At 40.1% G+C, this 17,231-nt stretch overlaps 1 protein-coding gene across 1 annotated transcript in view; it reads right to left on the bottom strand.

Moving 5' to 3' along the window:
* The window catches only part of DDX10 (DEAD-box helicase 10), a 195,612-nt gene that overhangs the window by 57,398 nt on the left and 120,983 nt on the right, over nucleotides 1–17,231 (bottom strand). The window lies entirely within an intron of this gene.

The raw sequence follows: 17,231 nt of genomic DNA on the forward strand, positions 1-17,231 counted from the left end.
CAGCTCTGAGGTCAGGCCAGGCTGCGCAGGCCAGCTGGGTCAAAATCCCAAGGCTGGAGACTACACAACCTCTCTGGGCAACCTGTGTCACCACCTGACTGTCCTCACACAGAAAAAGTTTCCCTTACATCCATGCTGAACCTCTTGTTTTAACTTATGGCCATCGTCTCTTGCACTCTTGCTCTGCACTGCTGTGAAGAGCCCGGCTCCATGTCTGTCTCCTCCATGACCTCTCTGCAGGCATTGGGGGCTGCTGTCAGCTCCCCCCAAAGATGTCTCTGCTCCAGGCTGAACAAGCCCAGCTCCCCTAGCCTCTCCTTGCAGGACCACCATCTCAGGACCTCAGCTGAACTCACTCTAGATTGTCAATGACCTCCTGTACCGGCAGTGTGTAGGATGTCATGAATACAGAGGAGAGGAATGACTTCCCTCAAACTGATTCAGTTCAAAGCATCAGATAAGAGCTAATACAGTGTGACCCATCACCACCACACAGCATGCAATCTGGCTCTCACAACCACCTTACTCTGCAATCTTGCTCTTACTGGGCTATTTTGGTTCCTAATGCAGGAATAGCCATCAGGCTTTAACTTAGGCTTCAATTCCAGAAAACATTCCAGAAAACAATTCCTATTAAGGCATTGCTCAAACTTATACAAAGGCTCAAGCCCATGTGTAAGTATATACAGTGTGCTGAGCAAATGCTTAAATACTTTTCCCCAGTCAGGACCTTACTTCCTATTACCTAGAGGACAACTGTATATTCTACTGTGCCAGGGTAATATACCCACATAATAAAGACACCCTTTTATGACTGCATAAAACCCAGAAATTAAGTACCTTGCCTTAGGTTACAAAGAAATGCTACAGCACAGCCAGAAACACAGACCTCCAAAGACTCAGATGAGTATTTTAACTATGACATCATTCATTTTCACATTGCTACTGCTAGGAAGAAATATGGACCCATGCACCAGAACACACATGGACAACGTACTGTAAGACAGCTGTAAAAAGTAATCAAATGAGGCAAAGTTGAGCCAGTCAAACAGTGGGATATTGATTTATTTCATGTGACTAGATTCTGTTCATCTATGGATAAGCCTGTAACTAACTATTAAGCTGTCCAACATTTTTTTTCACACACAGGAAAAAATAACAGAAAACTCTAGATTTTCTTGGAATACCTAAAGTGTAACACAGTAAGAATGCCAGATTTTATCACTGTTCTATCAAGCTATAAATCATTACTTGTAAAAACAGCACATAATTTAGAGATGAAAAATCCAATTTACTAGGGCAGGAAAACAAAAGATTATGTTTCAAGGTACGACTACTTAATTATATATGTTACTGGCTGACACACTGTTATAGCATAACTTCATAACACAGCACCATGAGGCTGTCAGATAAAGCTCTAAAACATCACAATCTGATTAAATACTCTTTTATCTACAATGGTGAAGTCAAGCATCCTTATTTTCTTTTGCATTTATATTGAATAGCTCTCCCTTGCACCCATGTAGCACCTTCTTCACAGCTGAAAGATCTAGTCATGTCCTTTCCAGGCTATCAACACTGAGGATGAGGAAGAAGTTTAACCACAAATCAATGCAATAATTAATTGTAGCCTAACTTCTAAGAAAGTGCTTCCAGCCCCTTTAGACCAAAACCAAGCAATCTTACCTTAAAGGCAGTAGCCAGAACATTCATTTATCATCTTAGGTCAGCAACATGGTGTATACAGGTTTTGAGCAGTGGCTAAATGCAGATTATCTAGATGTCATTTAAGGAGCAGTTTGGATAGATCAAGAACCACAGGTTCATGAACTTACAAAACAGGAGAGGTGATGGGATCAATGTGCCCGACAAGCACAACACAGGCTGTAGGACTGAATCAATCTACTGCAGTGGTCATATCCTGGTTTAGAAGAACATTCTATCTAGATGTTAACACATTTCACTGAAGGACAGTACACCATGATCTTTCAAAACTAGCTGCTGTTACTAGTTACTGCTGTTACTAGTCTAAGTCTACTTATCTTTGAATTTTAGACCCTGTCTAAACTAGCTAACTGGTCTCTCGACCAGTTTGAAGGAATCCCCGTTATCAAAGTTTAGGTCCTTATGTAGATACATGCTGATCCTGCTTCCTCTTAACTTTCCCGTTTCCAAGGTGAAGAAAATCAACTACAGATGTGTCTCAGCAGTTAGGTCTACTTTCCTAAATATTTCAGGAACAGACATATCTGAGATCTCACCACCTCCCCAACCCTACCTGTCACTTCTGTTTGTATATTCAATAATTCTATCAGCCCTTTTGATCCTGTCAGAAAAATCCCACTGCGACAGTTCACGTTGACCTGATCAACCACATCATCACCCAAATCTTTTTCAACATCTGTATCTCTAAGGGAAGAGCTCTCAGTCCTAAAATTCTGTTCTAAATTTCTTCTTCTGAGAATTTCTATTTCTGCCTATCTTGCCTTTCTGCCTTTGTTTGAGCCCAACTCTTTCTTCCATGTCACTAAAAAAAAAAAATCTTGAATTAATACACTTCGCATGTTGTTCCATTAATACATGGAACAAGTCCCATGGGCCCACTAGAAACACCTACTTAATCAGAAGACACTGGTTTGGGATGTTCCAGTTACTGATATTTTGGTCCATCTAATTTGTGCCATGTTTATTTACTAATCAAAACACTTAAGTGAAAAGCCTTGCAGAAATTTCAGTGTATTCCACAGATGTATTTACAAAGCAGATTCTCCTCTGATAAAAACACATATACACACACAGTTCACTACATGCCTACTTTCCACAAAACCACACTGGTTAGCATTATATTCCTTTCACTAGTTCTTCATTAAGACAGTCTTGTGCCAGTCATTCTATTACTCTGATGTGGACTAACAGCAGGCTGAGTTACCAGCTTATTTTCCTCAAAAGCATTTGCATTGTAGTTTGAGAACTCTTCCAGAACTCTCCCGCTGTTTCAAGACTCTTTTAAAACCAAGAGTGATGGTATTACACAGCTCAGAGACCTTCTTGATCAGCTTTTTAAAATTTCCTGCAAATTATCTTTTTTTTCTCCCCAATTACACATCTAGTTAACAAGGATGTTTAACAACCTCAGTAATCACAGGGATGAAAGTTGTTAGTCATCATCACGTAATATGGCCAAACCATTTGGCTTTCAACTAAACAAAGATGATTTATGGTTACTGAACCCTTCTACCTTTCCTGCACTAGAACAGACAACAGAACCAGCTTTGCCTAAGAAGCAGCCAAAGCCATGGATAAAGCTGCTTCTAATATACAGAAAAGCTACTCGCTGTTCTTAACTCTGAAATTAAGAAGTCTGCCACTGGCTTCTTTTCACACTTATATTTCCTCTTTCTTTCACTGTTGGGTTTTAAAACAAAAACTCATACCCCTTCTACTTCTCCCTCAAGGCTCCAACACACTTACTAAAAAGAAATATTCTAACATTCACATTCCATGTTCTCAAGTTGAGGCAAAAAAAAAAAAAAGAATAGTAGCATGGCAGCTCTCTCCAGTTGGCGAGGCTAGGAATATGTGACAGATGCATATATAAACAGTTTTAAAGCCAAGTTTTTATTTAAAAAAAAAAAAAAAAGAAAATCCAGCAATTTTGAAAGCTGGAAGTTCTTCCCTGCCCACCTCCACCCCTGCCAAATCCCCTCTTCTTTGACTCTCTTCTTTCTACAGTTGATTACAAGTTCATTTCACTTTGTCCAGAGGGTTAATTGCGATATTTAAAAAATATAGGTTTATTGCCATGTATTAACAGCTTTGTTTCATATAGTAATTTTTCCTTCAGCTTTTTAATTTGTAAACAATTGGTACAATAAAAGCCTCCTTTCTTTCTCTTAAAGAATTTGTACATAGGTCATAACTGCTCAGATTTACATTAAATGAATTCCTTTAGTTGGTGATATACTGCAGTTTTACCAGCCTAAAATTTCACTGACCTCTTCTGTTTGCTTCCCTAAAGGCAAGAAATAGCTTCACTCAATACAACTAATGCATCTTATGGCACATTTAGCCCTGAAAGCATTAAAAAAAGCCTATGGCAAATCTATTTCCTGTAAAAATTTCACGTTCATCTGAGTCCTCTGAAGTCTTTTTATTTAAATGCTCAAGAACTCCTGCAGGTTTTGATTAAAGATTTTAACGCTGCGTTTTTAATCCTTTACATACTGATGCTGTAATTTGGAGCTACCAACCTATTCCATTTAACAGCTGAGGTAATGGTCTACCACACAACAGTTCTTAGAGGTGGCCGAGGTTTGGAACAAATCACTCTGTTGCCTGGAAAAATCTGTCTGTCATTTGCAAATACATCTTAGTTGATACCAGTACCTGGTATCATTTCTCAGTATTTTACTATCTCTTGTTATTTTAGTGGGACATAGTTAGGGACAGTCAGCTGTGCTGCAGAAAATACACGGACAGCTGTTCAAAAATTCATAGCATCTCTTACATACTGGCATCATCGTATTCAAGAGCTGGTTTCCACCCAAATTTTAAAGCACAAATGTGCCCTGAAAAGTGACTTAATAAATGGCACTGTGGAATCCCACATTTGTCTTCTCTCAGATTTCACACCAAGTTTGTGCTGCTTACATGCAAAATATGTTTTTATTATTATTAACTGCTCAGCTTGCAAGCAACTTGTTATCTGAAAATCCAGCTCTAATAAATATGGCACCAGCCCATAAAGCAAGATTACTAACTTCTAGCTATACAATCAGCACACACATGAGCCAACACAAAATCACACTGTGCCCTTGTCCATGGTGGTTTTGCTCTACACAAGTGGATGGAAGAAAAACTAGAATTAGTGAAAACTATTTATTAATTACTTAAAAATAAACAGAATGGGGGAGGACTGAATACATGTTGAGTAAGAAAATTCTGTTTCAGCAGTCACTTTCTGGCCATTGCTACATTTTATATTGCTATGTAGTTTAATATTTGTCTTGTTATAGAGATTAGCAAATCATCTACATGCGAGCAATCCTCCAACCACCAAAACAAACCAACATTCCCGACTGAAAGATAAAATTGAATCAACTTATTAGTATTTCTTTGAATATTATTTTCAACAACAACAAAAAAAATCTGGAAATTAAGTACAAAATTGGTTACTATTAAATAAACAAATCTTAATACCTTCAGGGGAAAAAGCAAAACCTTTTTTATTATTTTGTGTTTCTTTTGGTTTTTTTTAATCTCTTAACATTTGGTTTTAGAAATCTGTTAAATAATCTCTTCAAGCAACGAACTATATAATGATGTACACCTCATCTGTAGAGCTGATGTTAGAGCTGATGTTTACTTTATAGGCAGAGAAACTGAAACACATAGGCCTAGTATGACCTATTTAAGACAACATAGGAAGAATGTGGCATCAAAAGCATGTGAAAGACAGCACACTGACAATCTTAAACATTAAACAAGCACTGGAAAAGGTCTTGGAGGCAGTTGGAAAAAAGCATCCTCATTTAAAAGAAGAAAACACAAACTAGCAGAAACTGACCCTTAAAAGGACATTGTTAGAACGAAACCAACACAGGAAAGCAGTTGACAAAATGGAAAATTATTCCTTTCTCATTTCACATCTGAACACACTGAACATGTTTTAGAACAGAATTTTTTTTTTTAAGTTGGTAAGTAGGCCATCTGTTTTAAACATATGTGTTTAACATATACATTTTGTTGCAAAAGTGATTTGGGATGTTCATCGACTGAGGAGGAAAGGGGCACAGGGTAGGACACATGTATACATACAGCTTGTTTCGGACAAACAGCCTTCCAGTAAGAAAGAGATGTTAAATTATAGTAATTAGAATACAGAGGCACTCCACTCACCATCTTTTTTGTGTGCAAATGGCATCTGAGCCAGATTCTCAACCAAGAGAAATCAAAGCGATTCTTTCAAATGAATTCACAGACCCTTCCATCTGTGTATATACATACACAAACACACAGAGAGAGGTAAAGGTAACCCTAATTCAACTTAAAATACACTTTCAACAGAATTACATCAGGAATCAAGTTAGTTAACGGTGTTTAAAAGTAACATTTAAAGCTGTAAACTAAAATCTTAATGACAAAATGCGAGTTGCACTGCAAAACACGCTAGTATTTTCTAGAGAAAAGTAGAGGAAAAAGGCTGATGAAGATGCAATTCACCTGATTCTGTGGCTGCTTTCGGTTTTGAAGGGATGATACCACTTAAGAGTGGAAATTCATAATGTAGACATGTCACAGACTCTTGAGCTGTCTTAATGCAGCTGCTCTTAAGGAAACACCCAGCTCTCATACACCAGATCTGAGAGAACGCAGAAAACCCCCACAGCTATCTGCGCCTGCTCAGGCAGGTGCAGGCCCCCAGCAGCACCCAAGTCCTCAGCAAGCGGAGGGTGCAGCTGCCATCAGAAGCTGCTAGGTTGCCTCAAAGACTCATGAAAGGTAGAGGTTAGCATTTTAGGCAGTTGTGCCATTACATCCTCCAGCAGGACAAGCAGCCTGGCACTGGAAGTTCTTCCCCTTACACCACTAAGGCTGCAACTCCACCTGAGCTGAAGTTAAATTAAGCCTGCACTACTTCAGCCTCCTCCCACCTTCCAGCTGCATTTTCCTGGCATTCACCCAATTAGGGTGTACACAAACAACCTGTTCACAGTTATTTCATTTTCTTATTTTTCATATCAACAAGATGAGGCCAAGAACTCTGATTTTGCTGGAAAACTCTTAGAAAACATTCAAGGGCACTTCAAGCTTTAAGTGTAGCCCATCCAGCTGTTGACGTGAAAGAAAAACAAATGATGAGCAAGCCCTTGCCTCTGCCAGCAGCACAGTAAGGCGCGATGGATGCTGCTGCTAAGACTAAAAAGGGATGCCTGTCAACTCACTTGTCAGTGTCCATTCCCCTTATCTTAATAGCTCTGCACTTGGAACGTAACAGCGGCACTGCCTGCACACAATAGCTATGAAAGGGCTCAGATAGGCTTTCCAACAAAGTAATACTCTCTTGATTTATTTTACACATCTCCCCATCTCTAATACTTTTCTTCTTTGCTGTTCAGCTGAACACTCCTCTCAGCAGCAACCTTCTTCCCTTTATATTTTGCTCCTACGCTGGCACACTCTTTACGTGAGAGAATTTTATCGTCCTCACCCAGCACCACATTAAACCAACTGTACAATTACACTGAAACGCAAGAAATTTCACCTCAAAGTGAAGGACTATTCAAGTGCTTTACTTAATAAAGAGCATAATACTGTACTGAGGTTTTTTTCCCTTCAGATTATTTCCTTTGAAATATGATGCAATGTCTCTTCAGAATTAATGCATTGATTGATTTCAAACTACAAATACTATTTTTCATGGGCGCATTTATCTTCCAGCATACTGAACGGTTTGCAATGTATAGCATATATTTTTCTTTTTATTAATTGCATATAATTTTTTTTTAAATCACGAGTAAAGATTTGATAAAATAAAGAAAATCCCTGGGGGGGTCTTTTCTGTTTCTTGAACTGTTATACACAGTATTCAATGATCTATTATAATATGCTACAAGTACTTTTAGTATTATTTTATAAAACTATAAACCAAACACGTTTAAAACATAACTACTCTGCCATCAACAGAAATCATTTGCAAAAGCAGGACTGGGAGCGAGACAGAGCCTAGAGCTCCAGCTGGAGGGGGGCTGCAAAAGGGCTGCCAAAGGAAGGGGCAAAGTGCAGGGCATTCTCCCCCGAGAGCTTTCCCATCTGGGCCATGGCTCAGCCGACACATGGGGTTGCTCAGCCAAGGCATGGGGTGAGGCTTGTGGCAGGGGCCGGAGGTAGGAGAGAGGCAAAGGCTACACATTACAGTAGGAAGTAAACCCCAAAGAATGCAGTGTGGCACGAGATACACAAAGGAAAAATAATCCGCTATAAATATTAGCTCACACCTTAACTGATTTGGTCACACTGTTCTTCTCCTACTAGTTAAAATTATCAGCATTCTTGTTTTTAAAAATAAACTCACAGTTTGATTATAACCTTTGGCCAACTGCAGGTTGTAAAGGAAATCAATTCTTCCTTCATAAGTGAACCTACATCTCTTTTTCAAGTTCCAACATCAGCTGCATCTTTCTCTGGATCAATTAAATTCATAGAGATTTTAAGTCATCATGAGGTGACCATAGTTCTCCAAGTACTCTCTCCAAGCACGCTAGATATCCTGAATAGCTGTATAGTACCTCTTCTTCCCCTAAATGCCCCCAGAAATCTTCATGCTTCTTAAGTATCATCTCTAAACTCAGTACTGAGGCTGTTATATCACCCCTATATTATAACTCAATTTTTCTTCCTCAGAGGAAGCATCCTTTCCAGATTCTAATGAACTGTATGTGAATTAATATAAAATTGATAAAGTTACAGTCTCTCTCCTACTCTCCCCCCTACATACTAATGCAAAAATAATTAGAAAATACTCCTTTTGAATTCCATGTTTAAATCTACCTGGATGGTCTCTCTAGGGATACCTTGAATGTAATAATGTCGTTTGTAAGGATATCCTGTTAACAGTGAGACAAAGACAAGGAGGAGAAAAAGTAATAAACTGAACACCAAATACATTAACCCTAACAAGCAGTAAGGCAGACAGTAACAGTGACCTGAACTCCTAAGTCACTAATAGATGAACAATAAAGGAACCACACAAGCACAACCTTGAGAAGGTTCACACAGAACTTCGTAACTGATAAGAACAAGAGAAACAAGGTTATCTATGTTTATCAGTCTCATGGGAAAGAGCAAACTTATTACGGAATATTTGAAAGGCACTGTGAGACTGTGTGGAAAGACCAGCACCTGGAAAGACCCAAGGTCAAGGCCAGTGACTGTGTGAGGGCCCTACGGCATGGGTATGGATATTGGACATACTTAGACCTTACACTATTTAAGCGATTGGTGAATGTAAGTGTGCTTGTGAATCAAGGGAGCGAGGGTGTTGGTAGTTCTATTAGAAACTTCAGCCTTGATCAGCCAGCCAGAAAGAATAAGCTTGTGCTGCCTGTGCTGTTCATATTCATGTAAGTGCTGCCTACCTTTATCTTTTCTGCATCTCTTGTCTCTGTGGCCACCCATGTGTGTGCACATCTGTGCAATACATGTGCAGCCCTGCTAGGGCTGGGTCTGCAACCTGGAGCAGGGGCAGCCTCCATAAGAAACCTCCTGGACTGAAATCCAAGGGATTTGGCTTCCCTTACCAGTCTGCGATCTTCCATTTTTAAGAATGAATTTTAATCAGAAAGTTATTGAATAAATTCACTGGGTTAAGTATACTCTTCCTGAAACTGCAAGTTTTTTTATTTTATAAAAGTCTTTATGGAAAGTCTGGTATGAAGAACTTCCTCTTTTACCCTTGGAAAGAGTTAATTAAGTAATAGTATTTGGGAGAGCAAATATACAAAGTGTGAAATACCACAGTGTATCCTCCTCATTAAAATTATCCACTCTCCCATTAACAAATGTGTTCAGGGAACAGGAGACAAACCAAACAGAGGTACTCTGTTTCAATACAGTTTCTAAAATAGTTCTGTATTTTCTACTGAATTAAGAACAGTATGAGCAAAACTAGGAGACCACGTAACTTTGGACTTCAGGTGGTACAAATCAGCACTATTTCATTAGCATAAGGACCACAAAATATCTCCAGTTTCCTCCCAGCTGGAAAGATGGCTCCCAGCTGAAAGATGCCCCCTGTGACCTGAAGTCAAACTGCTGTCATATCTCTACAACCATGGCTGTTTAACTTCTTCCAGGGAGGTACTCCCTGCACCTTTCAGTATCAGGCCCCTTGTGACGGTTTGCTTCCCCTGCCCCCAACCTTTATCTCCTGCAACCCTGCTCAGGTGATAACCACCAGTGATGGTCACAATGGATGCATCTGGTCATGATGGCTGCATCCAGCTCAAAGTGGATTCAGGAGACAGGTAACAACACAATAGCCTAGGGCTATTGTGCAATGTCCCCACCTAAGAAACTAAAATCTGTGGTCGGCATGCAAATATAACTATGGGTCAATCATCTTACCCCAAAAATAGCGAGCAGCCCAAGAGCCCTTTGAGCTCTCCTGCACGGCAGCGGGCTGCATGCCAGGATCTCCCCTTGAGCAGGGACACCTCTCAAGGTTACTCCTCGAGGCTGAGAGATTCTTTGCCGCAACAGATCCTCGGTAAGTGACTAATAGCATGCTAAACTTTGAAATCTTAGCTAAGTGATATAAAGGATTGATTGCGCATATATAATCCTGTAGACATAAACCGTTGACCAAGTCTGGGACTAGGATTGGATCTAGCTGCACCTAGACTCCTCTCTGAGAAGGAGTTCAGAAAGCAAGGGGGTTCTTTTCTGAACCTCACGACTCAACGGGAGGGTCTCCCTGACGGTTTTGTCTGACCCTGTCCTTTACGCAGTAAATAATCAAGTGTACCTTGCCATCGAATCTTGTTAAATAACCGCCACATTGAACTTTGTTAACTCCCTGTTCTATATCAATAAAGTATATTTTGCTTCTCTCTTATGAGTGAAGTGCACTCTCACTCCATCTGTGACACCCCTGAAGACAGCCTCAGTTTGTTTGCTGCTAATACCACCCAAATAAAATAAAATTACTTCTAGCTATCTTCTCACATTGATCACCCCAAGTTCACAGCTTATCTTACTTGCTGGAAAGTGAGGTAAGAAATAAGGCTCCTATTCATTTTTCCTTCAGCACCAACGGGCATTTTTCTGAGCTTGGGTTAGTATACAGAAAGAGAGGTTATTAAGAAGTGAGACGAATCCCTCTCTGCCACTATTTTCCTCCTAACAACAGTGCATTTTCAGTTGAAAACTTGAAAAATGGAGTGCGAAAACATGTTCCAAATACTTTATTCACTTTTCCCTTTATTGTTGTTTATAACATTTTATATATTTCAAAAGAGCTCAAATCTATACCTCTCGCTGGATTAAATATCCATTAATACAGAATTCTTTTCACATTATCTTGATTAGTGTTACTGCCCTTTCCCTTGTGTTCAACTACTAAAATTTACTTTGCTTCCAAAACTTCGATAAGCATTAATTACACCACTATTATACCTCAGCTTTTTATTTATTTTTATCCATCTGATTTTCAATTTTTCCCCATTTGCAGAGGAAGGAGAGGATAACAAAATGTGAAACTCATGAAGGAAACCTAATTATAGTATAGCTGCTTTGCAAGTTTCCACAAGCCTTAGGGCACTGCAACACACATCTCATCTAATCCAAGCATCTCATGAATGCACCAAAACATATTTCTGATCATACTGAAAACTGTGCTTATTTAAATGACATTCACAAATGGATTTAAAAGCAATGGCCTGTGGATACTTTCTGAATAGTTCTGCTGTTCATCAGAAATGGTTTCATGAGGACAGTTCGTATTAAGCTGACAGGCCATATTCACCTAAAAAAAAAGCTATTTCATGCAAGTTTTGATTTCAAGAAGTTAATTTTTTTTTTCCCAAAGATCTTTTATCTTCAGGATTATACTGAAGAAACCATAAGATGGGGATTCTCAATGGAAGATGACCTATAAAGTTACAAGCTTTATAAAAACACTTTTTTCTACAGTGTTTTTTCTACATCCACTCACAATCTAAATCAAAATCTGAGCCCGTGTGCAAGATACAAAAAACTGGATGAAACAACATATGCTTTCATAGCCTTCTGTAAATTATTTTGTTATTGTAAGTCACCATTTTAAAGCCAATGTAGAGACTTCAGGGATTACCATACATTCAGCTTCAGAGGACTTTTTGATTACTGATGTACCTAATCATGTAGCAGACCGCTACATTTGGTTTATACAAAACCAAAACACATTTATCTCTAGTGGTCTTCTAATCTACCTATATAATAACTTTAATAGAGTTAGCATGTTTCAAAAACTGATTTAAAGGAAAAAATAAAAACTGCCAAAATTACAAACCAGGAAACCACACCAAGCATCAGATGCAGTAGGAAGAAAAAGAATTAAGAGGAGGAAATATGAATCAAGATACAGACATTTGAAACTTGCTGAAAGCAAAGGAACAGAAGAAAGTTAAATTGATGAAAAGTTAAGCAAATATCTTGAACAAATCTGAAGCAAAAGCAGAGAGGAAAAATTTAACCACAGCTTTTTCAAAAAGCTAGGAAGGAGAAAGAGAGAGTTGTAGGAGAATTCAGTGACCAAGCTGGAAAACCAAGAAACAGAGAGTTATCATATCTGGCTGTTAGAAAAGATGTCAAATGAACAAAGACAAGACCTACAGCAGTCTGCTTGCGGGAAGGACATTAAAACAAAGCTGGGAAAGAAATAATTAGCGTTTTTACCAAAAGGAAAGGTCAGACGACAGAGTTCGTGCTATGCCATGATGTATTTTGGCTGATAGTGAACTATGTAGGATTTTAAAAGCAGCAATTACAGTTGCAAGTGATGGATTTAAGATTTTGTACAAAATGGACTGCTGAATGCCAGTGAGGGGATGTATAAGATGGGATGAAAGTATGTGACTTTCAAAAGCTCCTCTTTCAATGACACAAGAAGGGGCACTAAGACATCCATACTTACACAAATTCTGAAGTCATCAAAGTAGGATAAGAAAGTCTCCTAGTCTTTTTATTGCTTTGATATCCTTTGTTGGTAACACACTTGAGTCTCTTTTAGGTTTCATCCTCTCCCTCCAAATAAGGCTAAGAAATAACTTATACCACTAGCCCGTCAGGCTTACATACACAACCAAACCTTTAAGAGCAAATTCAGACAATGATCAGGCACCTGATCAGGCTTCTGCAGTTACAGTCAAGGTACATGGACTTGGGTAGTTCTTCTTCCTTCACATCACTGAGATGCCAGCCAAAGATTCAAACTCAAGTAAATATCTGCTGTGGAGTGATTATGTTATCTTTTGGGAAGGGAAACCTTATGAGGTGGGAGAACTTTTAAATACCATTGGGTAGTCACTGTGAAAGTGGCCACGTAATTCCTTTTTAGTGTGAGGCAGTTCAAATTTTTCCCTAGCATTCTTTCGTTAATGAAGGACTGATGACTGATGAGGATAACTTCAAAGCCAGGTAACAGACAGCCCTGCCAGACGGGATGTGATACTGGACCTGTTGGTCACCAACACAAGTGAGCTAATCAGTGACGTCAAGACTGGAGGTAGCCTGGGCTGCAGTGATCATGCACTGGTGGAGTCTGCAGTCCTGAGGGATATGGGTCAGGCAAAGAGTAAAGTCAGGACCCTGAATTTTAGGAAAGCAAACTTCCAGCTGGTTCAAGGAGTTAGGGAAACTGGGAAACTGCCCTCAGGGACAAGGGAACAGAACAGAGCTGGCAGATCTTTAAGGACACTTTACACAGAGTGCAAGAGCTCTCGATACTCAGGTTTAAGAAATCAGGCAAGGAAGGCAAGAGACCGGCATGGCTGAGTCGAGACCTGATGGCCAAACTAAAGGGCAAGAAGGAAATGCACAGGCAGCAGAAGCAGGGACAGGTATCCTGGGAAGAGTATAGGGACACTGCCCGGTTGTGTAGGGATGGGGTCAGGAAGGCCAAGGCGCAGCTGGAGCTGAACTTCGCAAGGGACGCAAACAATAATAAGGGCTTCGACAGGTATGTCAGCCAGAAAAGGAAGGTCAAAGAAAAAGTACACACACACACCCCTGGCCCCGATGAACAAGACTGGCAAACTAATAACAACGGACGAGGAGAAGGCTGAGGGACTCAACAACTTCTTTGCCTCAGTCTTCACTGGCAACCTCTCTCTGCACACCTCTCAAGTGGATGGACCACAAGATGGGGACTGGAGGAACAAAGTCCCTCCCACTGTAAGAGAAGATCAGGCTCATGGCTACCTGAGGAACCTGAACATACATAAGTCTAAAGGACCTGATGAGATGCATCCCAGAGTCCTGAAGGAATTGGCTGATGTCATTGCCAAGCCACTCTCCACGATATTTGAAAAGTCATGGCAGGTGAAGTCCCTGGTGACAGGAAGAAGGGAAACATTGCACCCATCTTTAAAAAAAGGTAGAAAGGATGACCCTGGCAGCTACCGACCTGTCAGCCTCACCTCTGTGCCTGGGAAGATCATGGAACAGATCCTCCTGGAAGCTATGCTAAGGTACATGGAGGACAGGGAGGTGATTCGAGACAGCCGGCATGGCTTCACCAAGGGCAAGTCCTGCCTGACCAATCTTGTGGACTTCTATGATGGACTGACATCAGTGGGCAAGGCAAGAGCTACGGATGTCATCTATCTGGACTTCTGTAAGGCCTTTGACATGGTCCCCCACAACATCCTTCTCTCTAAATTGGAGAGATATGAATTTGATGGGTGGACTGTTCAGTGGATGAGGAATTGGTTGGATGGTCGCATCAACAGCTCAACATCCAGATGGAGATCAGTGACAAGTGGTGTCCCTCAGGGGTCCGTATTGAGACCAGTACTATTTAATACCTTCATCAATGACATAGACAGTGGGATCAAGTGCACCCTCAGCAAGCTTGCAGATGACACAAAGCTGAGTGGTGCAGTTGACACACCTGAGGGACAGGATGCCATCCAGAGGGACCTGGACAAGCTCAAGAAATGGGCCTGTGTGAACCTCATAAGGTTCAACAAGGCCAAGTGCAAGGTCCTGCACCTGGGTCAGGGCAACCCCTGGTATCAATTCAGGCTGGGGGATGAAGGGATTGAGAGCAGCCTTGCAGAGAAGGACTTGGGGGTACTGGTGGATGAAAAGCTGGACATGAGCCAACAATGTGCACTCACAGCCCAGAAAGCCAACTGTATCCTGAGCTGCATCAAAAGAAGCGTGGCCAGCAGGTCGAGGGAGGTGGTTCTGCCCCTCTACTCTGCTCTGGTGAGACCCCACCTGCAGTACTGCATCCAGCTCTGGAGCCCTCAGCATAGGAAAGACAGGGACCTGTTGGAGCGGGTCCAGAGGAGGGCCACAAATATGATCTGAGGGCTGGAGCACCTCGCCTATCAGGAAAGGCTGAGAGAGTTGGGGTTGTTCAGCCTGGAGAAGAGAAGGCTGCGGGGAGACCTTATAGCAGCCTTCCAGTACTTAAAGGGCGCCTATAGGAAAGACGGGGACAGACTTTTTAGCAAGGCCTGTTGTGACAGGACAAGGAGTAATGGTTTTAAACTAAGGGAGGGCAGATTTAGACTGGATTTAAGAAAGAAATTTTTTACAATGAGGGTGATGAGGCACTGAACCAGGTTGCCCAGAGAGGTAGTGGAGGTCCCATCCCTGGAAATGTTCAAGGTCAGATTGGATGGGGCTCTGAGCAACCTGATCTAGTTGAAGATGTCCCTGCTCATTGCAGGGGGAGTTGGACTAGATGGCCTCTAAAGGCCCCTTCCAACCCAAACCATTCTGTGATTCTATGACTTGCCCCACTGACAATAAAATAAATTCCCCAAAAGTATTAGTGAGAAACCAATGGCTGAAATGGGATACACTAAAATATTGTTTATTTATGATGCTTATCTATGATTTCTAAATTATGCCATAGAACTCCTCCCTATAGTGTGAATTTAACTAATTACATATTTTCTGATAAGAAAAATTTGAATAATATCTGCCCCACATAATAGCAATGTAGCTTCTTCATGGGTCACTGGAAGAGTGGATCTTCTGATCACTAGACCAGCTTAACATGACCCAAGAGAAAGGAGGTAGTGCTTGTCTCTGCTTGGATGAGACAAAAGAGGAGGACTTGACTGTTTTCCCAACTATTACTATTACGGCTATTTCCTAAGCAGCAACAACTGACTGTCGAGAATCCCAGATATAAAGGATGACTTAGTAATAAGGCAGAGTAACAGAAATACATTCAATCTTTGTGGCAGCCTTACCTTACATAGCCTGTATTAACTTATACATAAAATGAATTGGTATCTCAAACTTGAATGCCTTCTGAAGTGAGGGTGGAAGATCATCTTTAACCACAAGGCTAGTGAGACTATGGGGAAGCAAATGAGGTTCTACCAAAGTGAAACCCGAATTCCCACCTATGACCTTCCTGCCCCTTCTGTCTTTTTAAGTTTCAGCTCCATTAAATTTGGGTAAGTGAAAAATTAGGATACTAAACAGTTTGTAAGACCATTTCAAAAATTAAATTACAATCAGGAAACTGAATACTTCATCATGTGCAGAGAATTTACCATATGAAGCATTTTTCACCTCAAATTGTTAAGCCACATATAAAAAAATCTGAATGTGCATGCAATGACGGAATGCAGTAAGGCAGCCCTAAAAATTAGGCACATTATTTCACAGTACCTCAATCAGAAGCCTTTTCTTTTTTTAATATATTTCCTTATTTTTGTCATACTATCATTCATTTCTTTTATTTCATTTCATAAAGGACAATAATTAGGTGTAATGTGAATAACACTCATGCGGTAAGGTAGGTTACAAGAAACTTGACACTTTCCATAATTACAAAAAACTCCATGATATTGATGATGTGGCCAGTCCTGTTCATTTTGCCTGCCTCACTTTTGAAAAGAGGCATTCTCTTTTCATAGTATCTCCACAGTTGGAATTCTTCTTTTTTTTTTTTTTTTTTAACGCAAGTAAATATCTGATCTATGTCATTTGTTCTCCTCAGCATTATAACGATGAAGCTGTCTTAACAGACCAAGTGACAACTGACTTTAATCATTAAAGTCTGATGTCAAATGTACAACAGCGTCACTCAAAGTATATGAATTTGCTAGTGAACAGCAGATTGATTGGAAAGTCATAAATCAATCTCTCCTTCCTTGTTTATTAAACTGCATCCTTGAAATTTGATAGCATTGTTTTCTGTAAAATTGACTATGATTTCACCTATAGAACAGAAAACATTATTTCTTTGCAGCTACTTCTAAATGCAGCACTTTGCTAAAGAAGAGGTAAGATTTTTTTTGTAGACATCAAATGACTATAACAGGACTATAGGAGCAGACTTTCAAATTAAATGTATGAAGTATGCTTTGACTTTAGCTAGAATACTTCAGTGCCCAAACCTAACTTGAAGCTTTCACAAATCCACTCCAAATTATTTTGTTCAAATACAAACCTTAACAGACACTAGAACATCTAGCACTAATCACTAGCAATCAGTGGAT

This window comes from Mycteria americana, chromosome 1, assembly GCF_035582795.1.
Source record: "Mycteria americana isolate JAX WOST 10 ecotype Jacksonville Zoo and Gardens chromosome 1, USCA_MyAme_1.0, whole genome shotgun sequence".
Taxonomy (NCBI): Eukaryota; Metazoa; Chordata; class Aves; order Ciconiiformes; family Ciconiidae; genus Mycteria; species Mycteria americana.